The sequence below is a fragment of the Elephantulus edwardii genome, unplaced genomic scaffold (genome assembly GCF_000299155.1).
Source record: "Elephantulus edwardii isolate Elephantulus edwardi_28Jun2011 unplaced genomic scaffold, EleEdw1.0 scaffold00070, whole genome shotgun sequence".
Lineage (NCBI taxonomy): Eukaryota > Metazoa > Chordata > Mammalia > Macroscelidea > Macroscelididae > Elephantulus > Elephantulus edwardii.
Genome location: NW_006399820.1, coordinates 4,087,398 through 4,101,222, shown reverse-complemented (window position 1 = coordinate 4,101,222; position 13,825 = coordinate 4,087,398).

The window sequence follows — 13,825 nt, the reverse complement described above, 5'->3', positions numbered from 1 at the left end:
GCTGTTGTACATAGGGTCGCTATGAGTCGCAGGCGACTCGATGGCACATAACAACAACAACATCTCATATACTTTAGGGATGTTGCCATGAGGAGAAAGACATCATGCTCAAAAGGATAGAGGATCGGCTCAGGAGAGGTAGACTCTGGGTGAGATGGTTTAACACAATGACTATGACAATGTGATCAAGTGTGTTAGAGACTGAGATTGGCTAAGAATAGGGAAAGGTTTAGAGCTCTAGTTCATAAGGTTGCTATGAGTCACAGTCTACTCAAAGACACATAACAAAAACAAAAATCTGGTATATAAAGTGCATTGCTTAGAAAACTCTTTGAAGAGTTCTACTTCTTCCTAGAGGGTCACTCACTACAAGTTAAATTTAATTAGATGACCAAACAACAATGTCTTTTGGTACAAAGAAAAACTTCAGAGGATAGTTGGGTTTAAAGTTTAAAGATTATCTCAGGGCAATAATCCCAGAGGTTCATCTACCCTTAATGACTTTAGAAATCATGGCTTCCACTGATAATTTGACATCCTGTTCTACACTTCATCTCTTTTGATCAAGATTCTTCATTAGAATCTTTGAAAATGGCAGTGAAATAGTTTGGAACAAGATAGAATATTTGTTCTTGTTGTTTTTGGTTTTTTTGTTGTTGTTGTTGTTGTTGTTAGCTGCCATTGAGTTGATTATGATTCATAGTGACCCTATGCACAAAAGATCTACACCTGGTTCTATACTGTGTTTTTATAGGGTTTGCAAAGTCCTGTTATTTAAGAAATGGATGGGAATTCTGCTACCTAGTCTGTCTTAATCTGGGAACTCTACCAAACCTGTCCACCCAGGGTAACTATTATGGCATTTGACCAGTGGCACAGTTTTCAGTATAAGAGAAACCCCATGTCATTTCAGTATAGCAAACTGACAGACAAGTGCTGTACCACTTAGAACAATGTACTTCCCAAACACAAGTAACATCAGTTTATACCCAAATTTCAATTAAATCAGAACAGCCTCCCCTCCAGAATCCAACTGCTTCACACTGGAGACCAACCAAGTTTTAAATATAAAGGCTCACCCACCAGGTCCTGATTTATTTAAATAAGAGGCTTCTAGTCCTTAGCTGATTGCTAACTAAATTCAAACAACCAATCACCTTACACTTGATTGTTAATGAAATAAAAACCTACCAGTTTGCATCCTTTGTATTTAAAAGTCAATAATAAAAGAGAAAATTGCAAATAACTTTAAAATTGTAACAATTTTTTGTTGTTGTTATTGTTATGTGCCATAGAGTTAAGTTATTTCTATTCCATAAAAACCCACTAAAACTACAAAATATCCCCTAACGTTTTCTAGGCCATAATCTGAATGGGAACAGAGCTCCAGATCTCTCTCATAGAGTAACTAGTGTATTGGAGTGGCTTCAGTTAGCAAAGAGCATTTAACTATTTCCGCTCTAGGGTTCCTCATGTCATTGTGTAGAAGATCTAAAAGATAGTAATTTAGATATTTCCTATATGGAAAATAAACTCTGCAAATACCACTCTGGACACAGAACTTCAATATTATTTTTATTTTCTTATTCTTAAATTTATTCATATAACAATGATCCTCACATGTTTAAGAAACACCTAAGATGAAATACAGAGATAAAAACAAATAGCCAAAAAGTAATTATAAGTAAACAAAGGCTAGCTCAGGAGAGAAAATAAATAAATAAAGAACCAACCAAACAAACAAAAAACCCAACTACTATTATTAACTTCAAATAGATACATAGATGACAGACAGATGTCTTGTATCCATGGAAGAGGAAATAATTTATGAAAATGAGTGTTCAGAAAATAAAATGTGACTTTAAAATTGAATGGTGATAGAAAAATATTTTCAGTCTTATTAAAAAATGAAGAAAATTAAATTTGGAAAGTTTCCCAGAAAGTAAAGCATAAAGAAAAATATTGGAAAAGAGAAAAAGAAAACTAGAGTATCCAAAGTGCAAACAATTGTTGTGGGTTTTGTTATGTATTGTGAAGTCCTCTGTGAGTTATAGAAACCCTATCCTTATAGGAACAATATCTCTGATCGCTGCCCTATTCTGGGCCTATTTCACTGAATGTGACATGCCAATTTCACTGACTCTGACCCACCAAACCCCTTTGCCCCAGTTACTGTGTCATTTCATCTCATCCTGGGTCTTCCTCTCTTGCACTGTCCCTTTACCCTTTCAAACATGATGCCCTCCTCCAATGACTGGTCCCTCCTGGTCATGTTCCCAAAGTATGTGAGACAGAGCTTCAAAATCCTTGTCTCCAAGGACTAACTTGGTTTCACTCTTTCTGGGACAGACATCTTGGCAGTCCGTGGTATGTTCAAGACCCTTTTCCAGCACCACAACTGCCTTTCTTAGTCATTGTCTAACTCTCTGAAACATAACAAGTGATTGAGAAGACCATGGCCTGGATTAGGTGCACCTTTGTATCTAGACTGACATCATTGCTCTCTTCAGCACTCTTCCAGCACTATAATTCAAAGACATTAATTCTATCATCTTTATTCATCCTTATTCATTGTTCAGCTTTCTGATGCATAGCAAGTAATTGTGAAGACCATGACCTGGGTCAAATGCACCTTAGCATCAAGTCCAAACAACTATAATTCCAGCAAAAACACAAATAAAAGGCAGGAGAGAACAATCATCAGAATAGTAATTTTTTTAAATTTCCCAAAACTGAATGACTATTACTTCAGACTAAAGGGACCCCCCCCAAAAAAGTTGGATGAATCCAGAAAATGGGATGAAAATAATTTATACTGCTGTAAAATTTTGGAACCTTAGAGAAAAAGAAATGACCCAACAAACATTCAGAAAGAAGAAAAATAGATTTTATTAATGGATTTCAAAATATCATTTTCAGAAGCTGATAGATCAATGTGTTTCTAATTTTGTGGGGGAAAAAGACTAACTGACCAACAATGAGGCAATTTAAACATCAAATGCATAATTGCAGCAATTGATTAAATCACAAATATGAAGAGGTTATTAGTTCATAATGATATTCAAATTAGAGGAAAGAGATAAACAAAAACAAAATTAACTGGATAACATGAGAGGTTGTCAAGGCACTATTCATTATTCTGAAAACTAATAATGAAATGGAAATGATTGTCCTGATATTCTGGTATAAACCACCTAATCCCCATGAGTAAAGGAGAATCTTTTAATCAGAAAATGTCTAACTAAAATGAATAGGAATGATGACATTAGAAGAAGAAAAAAATCACCATTTTTCAACCCCTAAAGAGAGTTTTGGATTCCTGGTCGCAACAAATGGTTAATGAACTTTTGTGCCAATTGGAAGGTTAGAAGTTCAAGTCCATGCAGGAGCACTTCAGAAGATATCAATTACTCCTGAAAAAGAAGGCACCGAAAACTCTGCAGAGCACAGTTCAACACTGATGCACACAGAGAAATCGAGACAGAACCCACTCAATGATACTGAATAATGAGATAACTAATTTAGACAGTTATCCTCAGTGACTGTTTAAAACTATTAACTGAAAAATAAAGGAGAAACTTTGTTTATATATTGAAGTGGTGACTTTTTCAAGAGTCACTGTCACTGTGTAATGTTTAAGCCCATTATTGCATTCACTGTATAGCCACTCATCTCACTGAGAGTCTTCCTTCTTTTCTCTGACACTTTACCTTTTGCAGTATGATGTCTTGTCCTAATGACTGACTCCTGGTGACAACATATCCAAAATACATAACAAAGTTTCACCAGTCATGCCTCTAAGGAGCCCTCTGGATGCAATTCTTCTTAGGTCTGTTCACTCTTTTGTAAATCCATATTATAGTCAATACTACTAAACAACACCACAATTCAAAGGTACCAATTCTTCTTTGATATTTCTTACTTATTGTTCAATTTTCCTAGGCATAGAAAGCAAATAAATATTCTGACTTGCATCAGTTGTACTTTAGTCTTTAAACTGACATCCCTTCTCTTTAAGTACAGAGGTCGTTCACAGCATATATCTCCAGTAAAATTTATCTTTTGATTTCTTGACTATTGCTACCACTTTTATTTTTCTCCATCTATCAAAAAGCGTATCGCGATGGGAAAGTCTGCTGTTAGGGACCTCTCAAAGGTACTCAGGAGCAACAGTGTCTCTCTGGAGACTAAGGTGCACCTGATACAGGTCATGGTATTTGCAATCGCTTGTTATGCCTCAGAGAGTTGGACAATGACTAGGGAGGACAGAAGGAGAGTGGATGCTTTTGAGCTGTGGTGCTGGAGAAGAGTACTGAATGTACCATGGACTGCCAGGAAAACAAACAGATTCATCTTGGAAAGGATTAAACCAAGCTACTCCTTGGAGGCAAGGATTCTGGGGCTTCGTCTGACATACTCTGGACATGTTGCCAGGAGGGACGGGTCCTTGGAGAGGGACATCATGCTTGGGAGGGTGGAGGGACAGCGCAGGAGGGGAAGACCCTCTATGAGATGGATTGATTCAGTGACTGGGGTAATCGGGATGGGTGTGTCCGAGGCGTTGCGGTTGGCGCAGGATAGAGCAGGGTTTAGGGCCGTTGTGCATAGGGTCGCTATGAGTCGGAAACAACTCGACGGCACATAACAACAACAACAACAACATCATGTTGACTATTGTTCCAGTGGTGAGAATTTTTGTTTACTTGACAATGAGAAGTAATCTGTGCTGAAGGTTGTAATCTTTGGTATTTTCACTAAGTACGTCAAGCCGCCTTCTCTTCCTGTAAGCAAGATTATTTATAAGTAGTCTCAAATCTTGATGGCACATTCTTGTTTATGTAGACAAGATTATTTAAGTATTTGCTTAGCATACAGAATGAATGCATATGGAGAAAGGACACAATCTTGATACAAAGTTTCCTGGTTTTAAATCATGCAATGGCCCCTTGTTCTGTCCAGAGAACTGTTCCATTTATGTATAGGTTTCACATGAGCACAAGTAAGTGTTGTGGAATTCTGAATTATCTTAATGTTAGCCATCATTTGTTCTAATCCACACAGTCAAATGTCTTGGTATAATAAAAAAACACAAGTAAACATTTTTTCTAGTATTTCCTGTTTTCAGCCAAGATCCATCTGTTATCAGCAATGAACTTCCACACAGTCAAATGTCTTGGTATAATAAAAAAACACAAGTAAACATTTTTTCTAGTATTTCCTGTTTTCAGCCAAGATCCATCTGATATCAGCAATGAACTTCCTATTTTCAGTTGCTGTTGACTCAACTTCAACTCTGACCCATGTGTTGTGTGTGTCAGAACCAACCCATAGCTTATTGTTCAAAGGCAGTTAATGACATCGGAGGAGATGATCATCCTTCTCTGATGGAGCAGCTGGTGGCCTCAAAAGCATATTTTCAGGATTGCAGCACAGCTTCTTGCCACTAGACCACCAAAGCCATATAATACACAGCAGAACAAAACTCTGTCTAGTATTGTACCATCTTCATAGGTATGTATGCACAAGTCCATTGTTACATCAGTCCAGCTTATCAAGGGTTTCCTGCCTTAGTTTTTGCTAAATATGGTGTCTTTTTCTAGTGATTGATTTTTTCCAATGATATATCCAGCCCGAGTAAGCTGATATCTCATCACGAACTCTTCTAAGGACTGTTCATGCTGTATTTTTTTTTAAGATGCTTACTAGAAATACAAAGCAATATATCCATATGAGAGTAAATCAATGAACATTAGGAAATGTTTCTTTTGAAAGAGAAATTTAAGGAATATCAGATAGGGAAGATATATTCACCATATATACATACAGGAGTAGGAGAGTTTGAGATTGAGTTAGTGCTAAACATATAGAGAATTATGCAACTGTATTTTTTAAAGAAAAAATCAACATAAAAATAGATGCTGTGTAGAGAGGAAAAGTGTATCCATTTTTCCAAAGTATATTACATTACTCAATCATGAATTGTTTCATTATCATGATAGTCATAGTAAAAATCACTGTAGCATTTACATAGAGTACTGATCTACCCAAGATTATGTTAAATGTATAATGGAAAGATGATGAATAGGAAAATTGTGTCTATGGAATGGGACTGTTAGCATGGTGGCAAAAGAAAGCCAAATTTATTCTGGCATAATGCAAAGCCAATAGAGAATGCTTAAAGCCTAAAAGATAAAAGTGAAAAAGCAGAATTAAAATTACTTGAAATGTAGAACTAGGACAGTAAATACTAAAATATTTTCTCTAGGAATATAGAAAGGTGTTTGAAATGAGACAAAGAGTAACTTGGGCCAGCTGATTTTAGTAATATGTCTTGTATATGTGTTTAAATATTTTCACTCTATGCATATTTTAACTTTAATGAAAAAAAACCCTTCAAAAATAGTTTGAAAAGAATTATTTAAACCTCAAGATATGTGTAAGATTTAGCTAAAGAACTAAGCATGACTATACCAGGAAAATAAATAAATCTACAGATCCAGGTTTAATAAAGTAAACAAAAATAAAATAAAATACGAGTTTTTTTCTGGAGACACTTTTGTCTGATCAACTGAAAATAGATCTGGTCAGGAAAAAGAGGTGTTTTGTTCTATTTTGAAGTAAGAGCACATACTAATTATTCCTATAACCAATGCAATGCTTTCTCCATCAAGAAGAGCCCTGTTATTTCTATTACACATATATTCACAACAGGCCCATAAATGTTTATAATTAGCCCAGTTTGCTTCCATTTTATGAGCCTACTTTCAAATTAGCACCCATATTCTATAGAAATGGAAAGAGAATCGTAGAAGATTGTAATTTTCCCTCTCAAGGAAGGAAGAAGGACACCAGATAACATGTCCAAAAAGACTACTTATTAGATCCGAGCCATTTATAGTGCATGCTATCTGGAGCAACACACTTGTCAAACTTGGACAAAAGGCTAAATGTGAACAGCAGTTTCAACCAATTATTTTCAGGTCCTGAAGGAAACATGATAGAAGGGTATAGACAAAGCATCAGGAGAGAAATAGCATGGTGCCCACAGCCATGCTTCCTCAGACTGTGATTTTATCTGCTCTTCCCTATTGAAGTAAAACTCCAGGGAGTTCTGCCATGACACAAAAATTGTCCCCAAAATCAAGAATTCAAAAGTGTTCTTAGAACTTCAAAAGTCAGATGAAGTTAGCATTAGTGACATTAGGACATTTAGGATCTATGCTTCAGCTGGAGATACTCATAAAGACTGTTCAGTGAGTAACTATCATAGTCATTTTCCTCATCATCACAATTTTGAGACTCTGCTGAGCAAGGTAACTTACAGAACAGAGAATAAAACAGAATTTTAACACTGCAGGAAACGAATGAGGCAGATCATTTGAGGTGTGTGTGAAAGAAAAGCTAAGTAATAGCTCTGATATGGCAGGTGGCTGTTTTAAAAATCTAGTGCAATCCAGGTGCTGTCAAACTGACTCCAACTCATGATCACTCCATGTTTATCATAAAGACCTGAGATCCACAGAGCTTTCAGTGGCTAGTTTTATGGAAGTTGATCACTAGGTCTTTCTTCTGAGATACCTATGAGTGAATTTAAATTGTGAACTTTTCAGTTCACAATCATGATCATTAGTCATTTGTGACACCTAAAGACTGACTGACTGTTGGAAAGAAATAACTCCATAACTGCATTTGACCAAATGCTGATGATATTCCAAGCATTATGCTTGGCATTTTTTACATATTGTATTTAACAGTGATTCTGAAATGTTCAGTGGTTCTGAAAAGGTTGGATGGTTAGTTTGAATGGGACTCTAATGTTCAGAGAGAAATGGTGACAAGAGAGTTAAGAGAGGCAATTATTTCTGTAAAGTCTCACTCTGTATTTATCCAAAGCCCTTCCCACTTTGTAATTCCACTTCTATTCTTCTTGAGCAGCATGTAAAATTAATTTGCCCATGAATTTTCATATACACAAATTAATTAGATCCACTTACCTCTATAATGGTTCCTAATCTCACTTTAAAGTGTAAGAAACTTTGACTCAGGAAGACTGGGTAGTTTGCCCAAAATTACACAGCTAGTAAGGAGTAGAGCTAAGATTCCACCCCAGACAATGAGGTTCCCTATTGCTTACTTTTCTCAGACTTACCACTTATGAAAGATTAGGGTCATTCTTATTTCTTGTCCAAAAATTCCAAATTGAATTCCAATTTAGGTTCAAAGTAGGATGAGCATGTATAATTTATCTTTTGAGATACAATACTGAGTGATAGGTATAAATGGGATTATTCCCAACAAATCATATGGACTGGCACAGTGACTGTAACAATGGTCTCAGATATGTAAGAGGTAATGAAGATGTCAGAATAGGATAAGGTTCAGATGTGTTATCGATAGACTTGTCATGAGTCAATGGACTCCATAGTGCTTAACTACATGGTCATCCAAATTAGAGATAAGAGTCTTTGCATTGTTTTCATTAATCTGTGGAGCAATCTCTTTCCCTCCCATTTACAACCTCTGAAAACTTGCTTAAGGGTCAGCTATGAGTTTGTTCTGACTTAACAGTGCATAACAACAACATAATGAGAAAAATAACTGACCCTATACAGAAAGAGTTTGCTAGCTCCCATTTTAGACAATGAAATCTAAACTCCTTAATAAACTAGAACCATCAACTTCTACCTATGTTATTGGGGGTTTTTTGGTGTGTTTTTTTTTTAAATTCCATTCATTCATTGTTGCATTTTTCTCCCCACCCACCCCCACCCCCACCCGCAGTTCGCTCCTCTCCTTGAAAAGCAAAAGAAAAACTCCTTCATTGGTACACAATCACCGCCGCACACCCCCTTCAAGCATACTCATCTGCAACCCTCATTCCAGACTCTTATGATAATCATAATGCCCTAAAATATATTACTTTTAAACTATTCTCTCCCTTGTCAGCTTCAATACAGTAAACATAATTTATCCAGTTTTTCTCAGTCTTACCCCCACCCCGATGTCAGCCTCATTCTACAACAGTGGCACCATATAATATTTGTCCTTTTGTGACTGAGATATTTCACTCAGTATAATGTCCTCCAGGGTCACCCATTTTGAATAATATTGCATGAGTTCCTTGTTTTTCAATGCAGCATAGTATTCCATTAGTTGAACATACCACAGCTTCTCTATCCATTCGTTTGTTAATCAGCACTTAGGTTGTTTCCAACTCCTTGCTATTGTGAAAGAAGCCACAATAAACATGGGTGTGCATATATCTGCTTGGGTGTAGTTTATGATCTCTTTAGGGTATATTCCCAGTAGTGGAATTTCTGGGTCAAATGATATCTCTATTTGCAACTTTTTGAGAAAGCGCCACATTGCTTTCCATAGCAGTTACACCCTTTTACACTCCCACCAACAGTGAATAAGGGTTCCAGTCTCTCCACAACCTCGCCAGCATTTGTTGCTTGCTGTTCTGTTAAATTTTGCTATTTTGACTGGGGTGAGAGGATATCTCATAGTTATCTTGATTTGCATCTCTCTCAGGGCTAAGGATTTTGAACATTTCTTCATGTGCTTGTTGGCCATCTGAATGTCTTTTTTGGTGAAATGTCTGTTCATATCACAAAGGACAAAGAAGGTCACTTACATAATGCTCAAAGGGTCAATAGAACAAGAGGATATAACAATATTGAATATCTATGCACCAAATGAAAGACCTGCAAAATATATAAAACACCGTTAGGACCTGGCTAACCTGCAAAGCAGGATTGGCGATGCATTGTAAAAACAGCAGGACCACCCATCTTGGCTTGACCATATGTTTTACAGTAAACAACTCTAGGAAGCAGTATGCTAATGAATAGTTGTGACCAAAGGTCTCAGAATTCTAGGAATGTGATACCTTTTTGTTTTTCAAAACATATTGTAAGATATTCCAGAAGATGTCCTTGTTTTGTGTGGAGGTCTGGGAATGTTTGATCTACCAGTCAACATCTTGGACAAATAAGAGATAATGTGATTAACCCTGCAGGCATGTTTCTAAGAGATATATAAACCTTTTCATAAATATTAAAGTTTGCTATTTGTCACCAGCATCTAGCCTCTCTGCATCTTCATTCAATCCTAGCCTCTTCTCTCACAGAACTTTTGATATATTGAGGCTGGACCTCAATAAAACACACGTTAACTAAATTGAAAAAGGAGATAGACAACACTACTATAGTACTTGGAAACGTCAGTACACCCCTTTCAAGAAAAGACAGAACTACCAAAAAGAATCTCAACAAAGATACTCAAGAATTAAACTGCACAATTAGCCAACTCGATCTCATAGATATTTATAGGCTAATGCACCCAAGAAAAGCACAATATACCTTCTTTTCCAATGTGGATGGAATGTTCTCCAGAATAGATCACATTCTAGGTCACAAAGCAAGCATCAACAAATACAAAAACATAGAAATTATACAAAGTATCTTTTCAGATCACAACGCCACAAAGTTAGAAATTAATAACAAGAGAATAAAGGAGAAAAATATCATACATTTGGAAGCTGAACAACAACGCGCTTGAACACGACTGGGTACAAGATGAAATTAAAAAGTTTCTTGAAACAAATGACAATGTAGACACCACTTACAAAAACCTCTGGGAAACAGCCAAAGCCGTAATCAGAGGTCAATTTATAGCAATAAGCAAACACATCAAAAGGCAGGAAAAATTGACTATCTATGCTTTTGTAACCTTATCTCTTAATGCTCCACTTTGATCACTAGCTTCACACCTGCTATCTACCAAACTGCTTAACAGTTCTTTGTACACCCTGCTCCCAGTCCTTGGAGTCTCTGGATGGAGCATACAAGAAAGTGTTCAACTACTAGCTAGAAGATGCATGATCTGAATCTATACATAGTGCCTTGGAAGACAAGCATTGTGATTTGCTTCTAAAAGGTCTTGATAGTCTTGCATGTCACTGTATTACTCTGTTTCCACAAGTTGGTAATTGACTTAATGGCAATTAGCTACTCCTTGCATTTGGAGTGCTGAGAATGCCCACTTATTCTTTTACATGAACATTCTTCAGGGTTGTTTCAAGGATTAATTGTGAGCATTAAACATTGAAAACAATGTCTAACACAGGGAAGAACACATTTAGTGCCAAATAAGACTAAAGTGTTGCACTATTCACACATAATTGACAAATTTAAGCAAGTCACTAATTTTCTGGCTTTTTTTGTCTCATTAACACAACAAACTTGCCATTAGGTCATACAGAATTGTGCATTTGAATGATGTTGATAACACTGAAATGTTATCTATACTTTTACAGCCTCCCAAAATAAGTAAATAAAACTGTCTGAAATGTTTCTAAGTATTTTAAACCGCAAGTTGCTGAACACACATTGATTTGTTTTGTTTTGCCTTTTTAGGGTCTCTTGGGACTTTGGTGCTGTTATGGTTTCCAGTTGAACAAATATTTGTGGCAAAGGAAAGAGGTCATGTAATGTATGTTTGGCAGAATACAAATAGGCTCTTTACAGTTAGTTAGCCAGCAACACTGGTAAGTTTCCAAGTTTTAATATTCCAAGATTTGATAGCTAAGGATTTCTCCTCATTGTATATTCCATCAAAGTGGATATTTGCCAACTTATACAGAATAAGAAGAAATTTGGAAATAATGGAGAAATAATGGAGATCTCTTCTGACACTTCTTAAAGCAACCATTGGCTTGAGTATAACAAACATCATAAGGATGGTGCAGGATAGGGTAAGAATTCTGGTCTGTTATTGTTCACAAGTTTGCTGCAAGTCATAGTTGGCTAAACAGCACCTGACGACAACAGCACTTCTGACACTAGTCCTGCCAGTCTCAGGTGAAGTGAGCCAAATACCTACAGAAGATATTATTAACTTAAGATAGTGAGTTCCTATTTTTAATATCACAATATTGTCTGAAACTGAGTCCTTGGGTTAATGAATGGTATTTTTTCTATTTTATTTTATATGAATTTTAAATTTTCGTTCTATATTTGTACCATTGAAAAGAACATTAGTCACAGAGGTTACTGATAGGGGGGAGCAAAACCACATGTTAAAAATATGCACACTAAGCACACCAAATAGAGCTTTAATTTCAGGCTGCTGTCCTTTCATTGGGTGCTCATCAAAGTTGCCTGCAGTGTAAATAATAATAGAGTACTAAATCTGTTTGTTTGTTTTTGTCTGTTTTTTTCTTACAGATGCATGAACTGGCTTTGAAAGTATCCACCAGAAGAAAAGATACCCTCCCCCCCACCCATAAGGCTCACTAGGAAAGGGGCTATCAAAGTCTGCACAGGAAATCATATCACATAAATGTTTATGTCAAACTAGTCTAAGGCATCAAAAACTAAGATCCAACAATGTGTAGTGACATATCTAAAACAAAAACCAAAATGTTTACGCTGAGCTGAATTTTCATAATTCAAATCTATTCCTGGTTCATGTGTACTTTGGAATTCATATGGAAGGAAATGCCTCTCACTGACAAGAGTGTTTGGAAAAAAAAATACATTAAAAAAATGTACTCTATTGCAAAACTCTGGTGTGAAAAACAATGTATTCAAACTTTGTAAATAAACCAGTATAATTTTTTTAAAAAAATTAAACTTTCAGAATTATTTTGAAGCCAAATTAACTTCAAAATGACAAATACATTACAAGAAGAAAATTATAGAAAGCTATCATTTAAAATAAACAACAAATCCATTCACATAAAGTAAATTCCAACTACTGGCACCAGGTCACTGGGTTATTAAAGCTGTTATTATTAAATGGTTATATTGTTATATGTCGGCGAGTCATTTGCCATGCATAGTGACCCTATGTACAACACCCCTAAACCCTGCTCTATCCTGTGCCCATCACACTGCCTCTGACACATCAATCCTGATTACACCAGTCACTGAATCAATCCACCTCACAGAGGGTCTTCCCCTCCTGTGCTGTCCCTCCAACCTCCCAAGTTTAATGTCCCTCTCCAAGGATCTGTCCCTCCTCACAACATGTTCAAAGGATGTCAGACAAAGCCCCAGAATCCATACCTATAAGGAGTAGCCTGGTTTAACTCTCTCCAGGATGAATCTGTTTGTTTTCTTGGCAGTCATGGTATACTCAATACTCTTCTCCAGCACGACAGCTCAAAAGCATTAATTCTCCTTCTTGCCTCCCTAGTCATTGTCCAACTCTCTGATGCATAACAAGTGATTGCAAAGATCATGGTCTGATTCAGGCACACCTTAGTCTCCAGAGAGACACCATTGCTATTGAGTACTTTAGAGAGGTGCCTAACAGCAGACTTTCCCATCGCAATACATCTTTTGATTTCCTGGCTGCTGGTGCCAAGAGGGTTGACCGTGGAGCCGAGCAAACTGAAGCTGTGAACAATTTCAATCTCTTCGCCATCCATACTAATGTTACCAATTGGTCCAGTGGTGAGCATCTTTGTCTTCCTGACATTGAGCTTCAGTCCATACTGAAGGCTGCAGTCCTTGACCCTCTGCAGCAAGTGCATGAGGTCCTCCTCAGTTTTAGCAAGCAGGGTTGTGTCGTCTGCATAATGAAGATTGTTAATAGATCTTCCACCAATCCTGATGCCACAATTCTCCTCATAGAACCCAGCCTCTAGGATAATCTGCTCTGCATACAGGTTGAAAAGGTATGGAGACAGGACATACCCCTGGTGTACCACCCTTCCCAATTTTGAACCATGTGGTGTTACCCTGCTCTGTTCTGACAACTGCCTCTTGGTCCAAGTATAGGTTTTGCATTAGCACGATTAAATGTTCTGGGATTC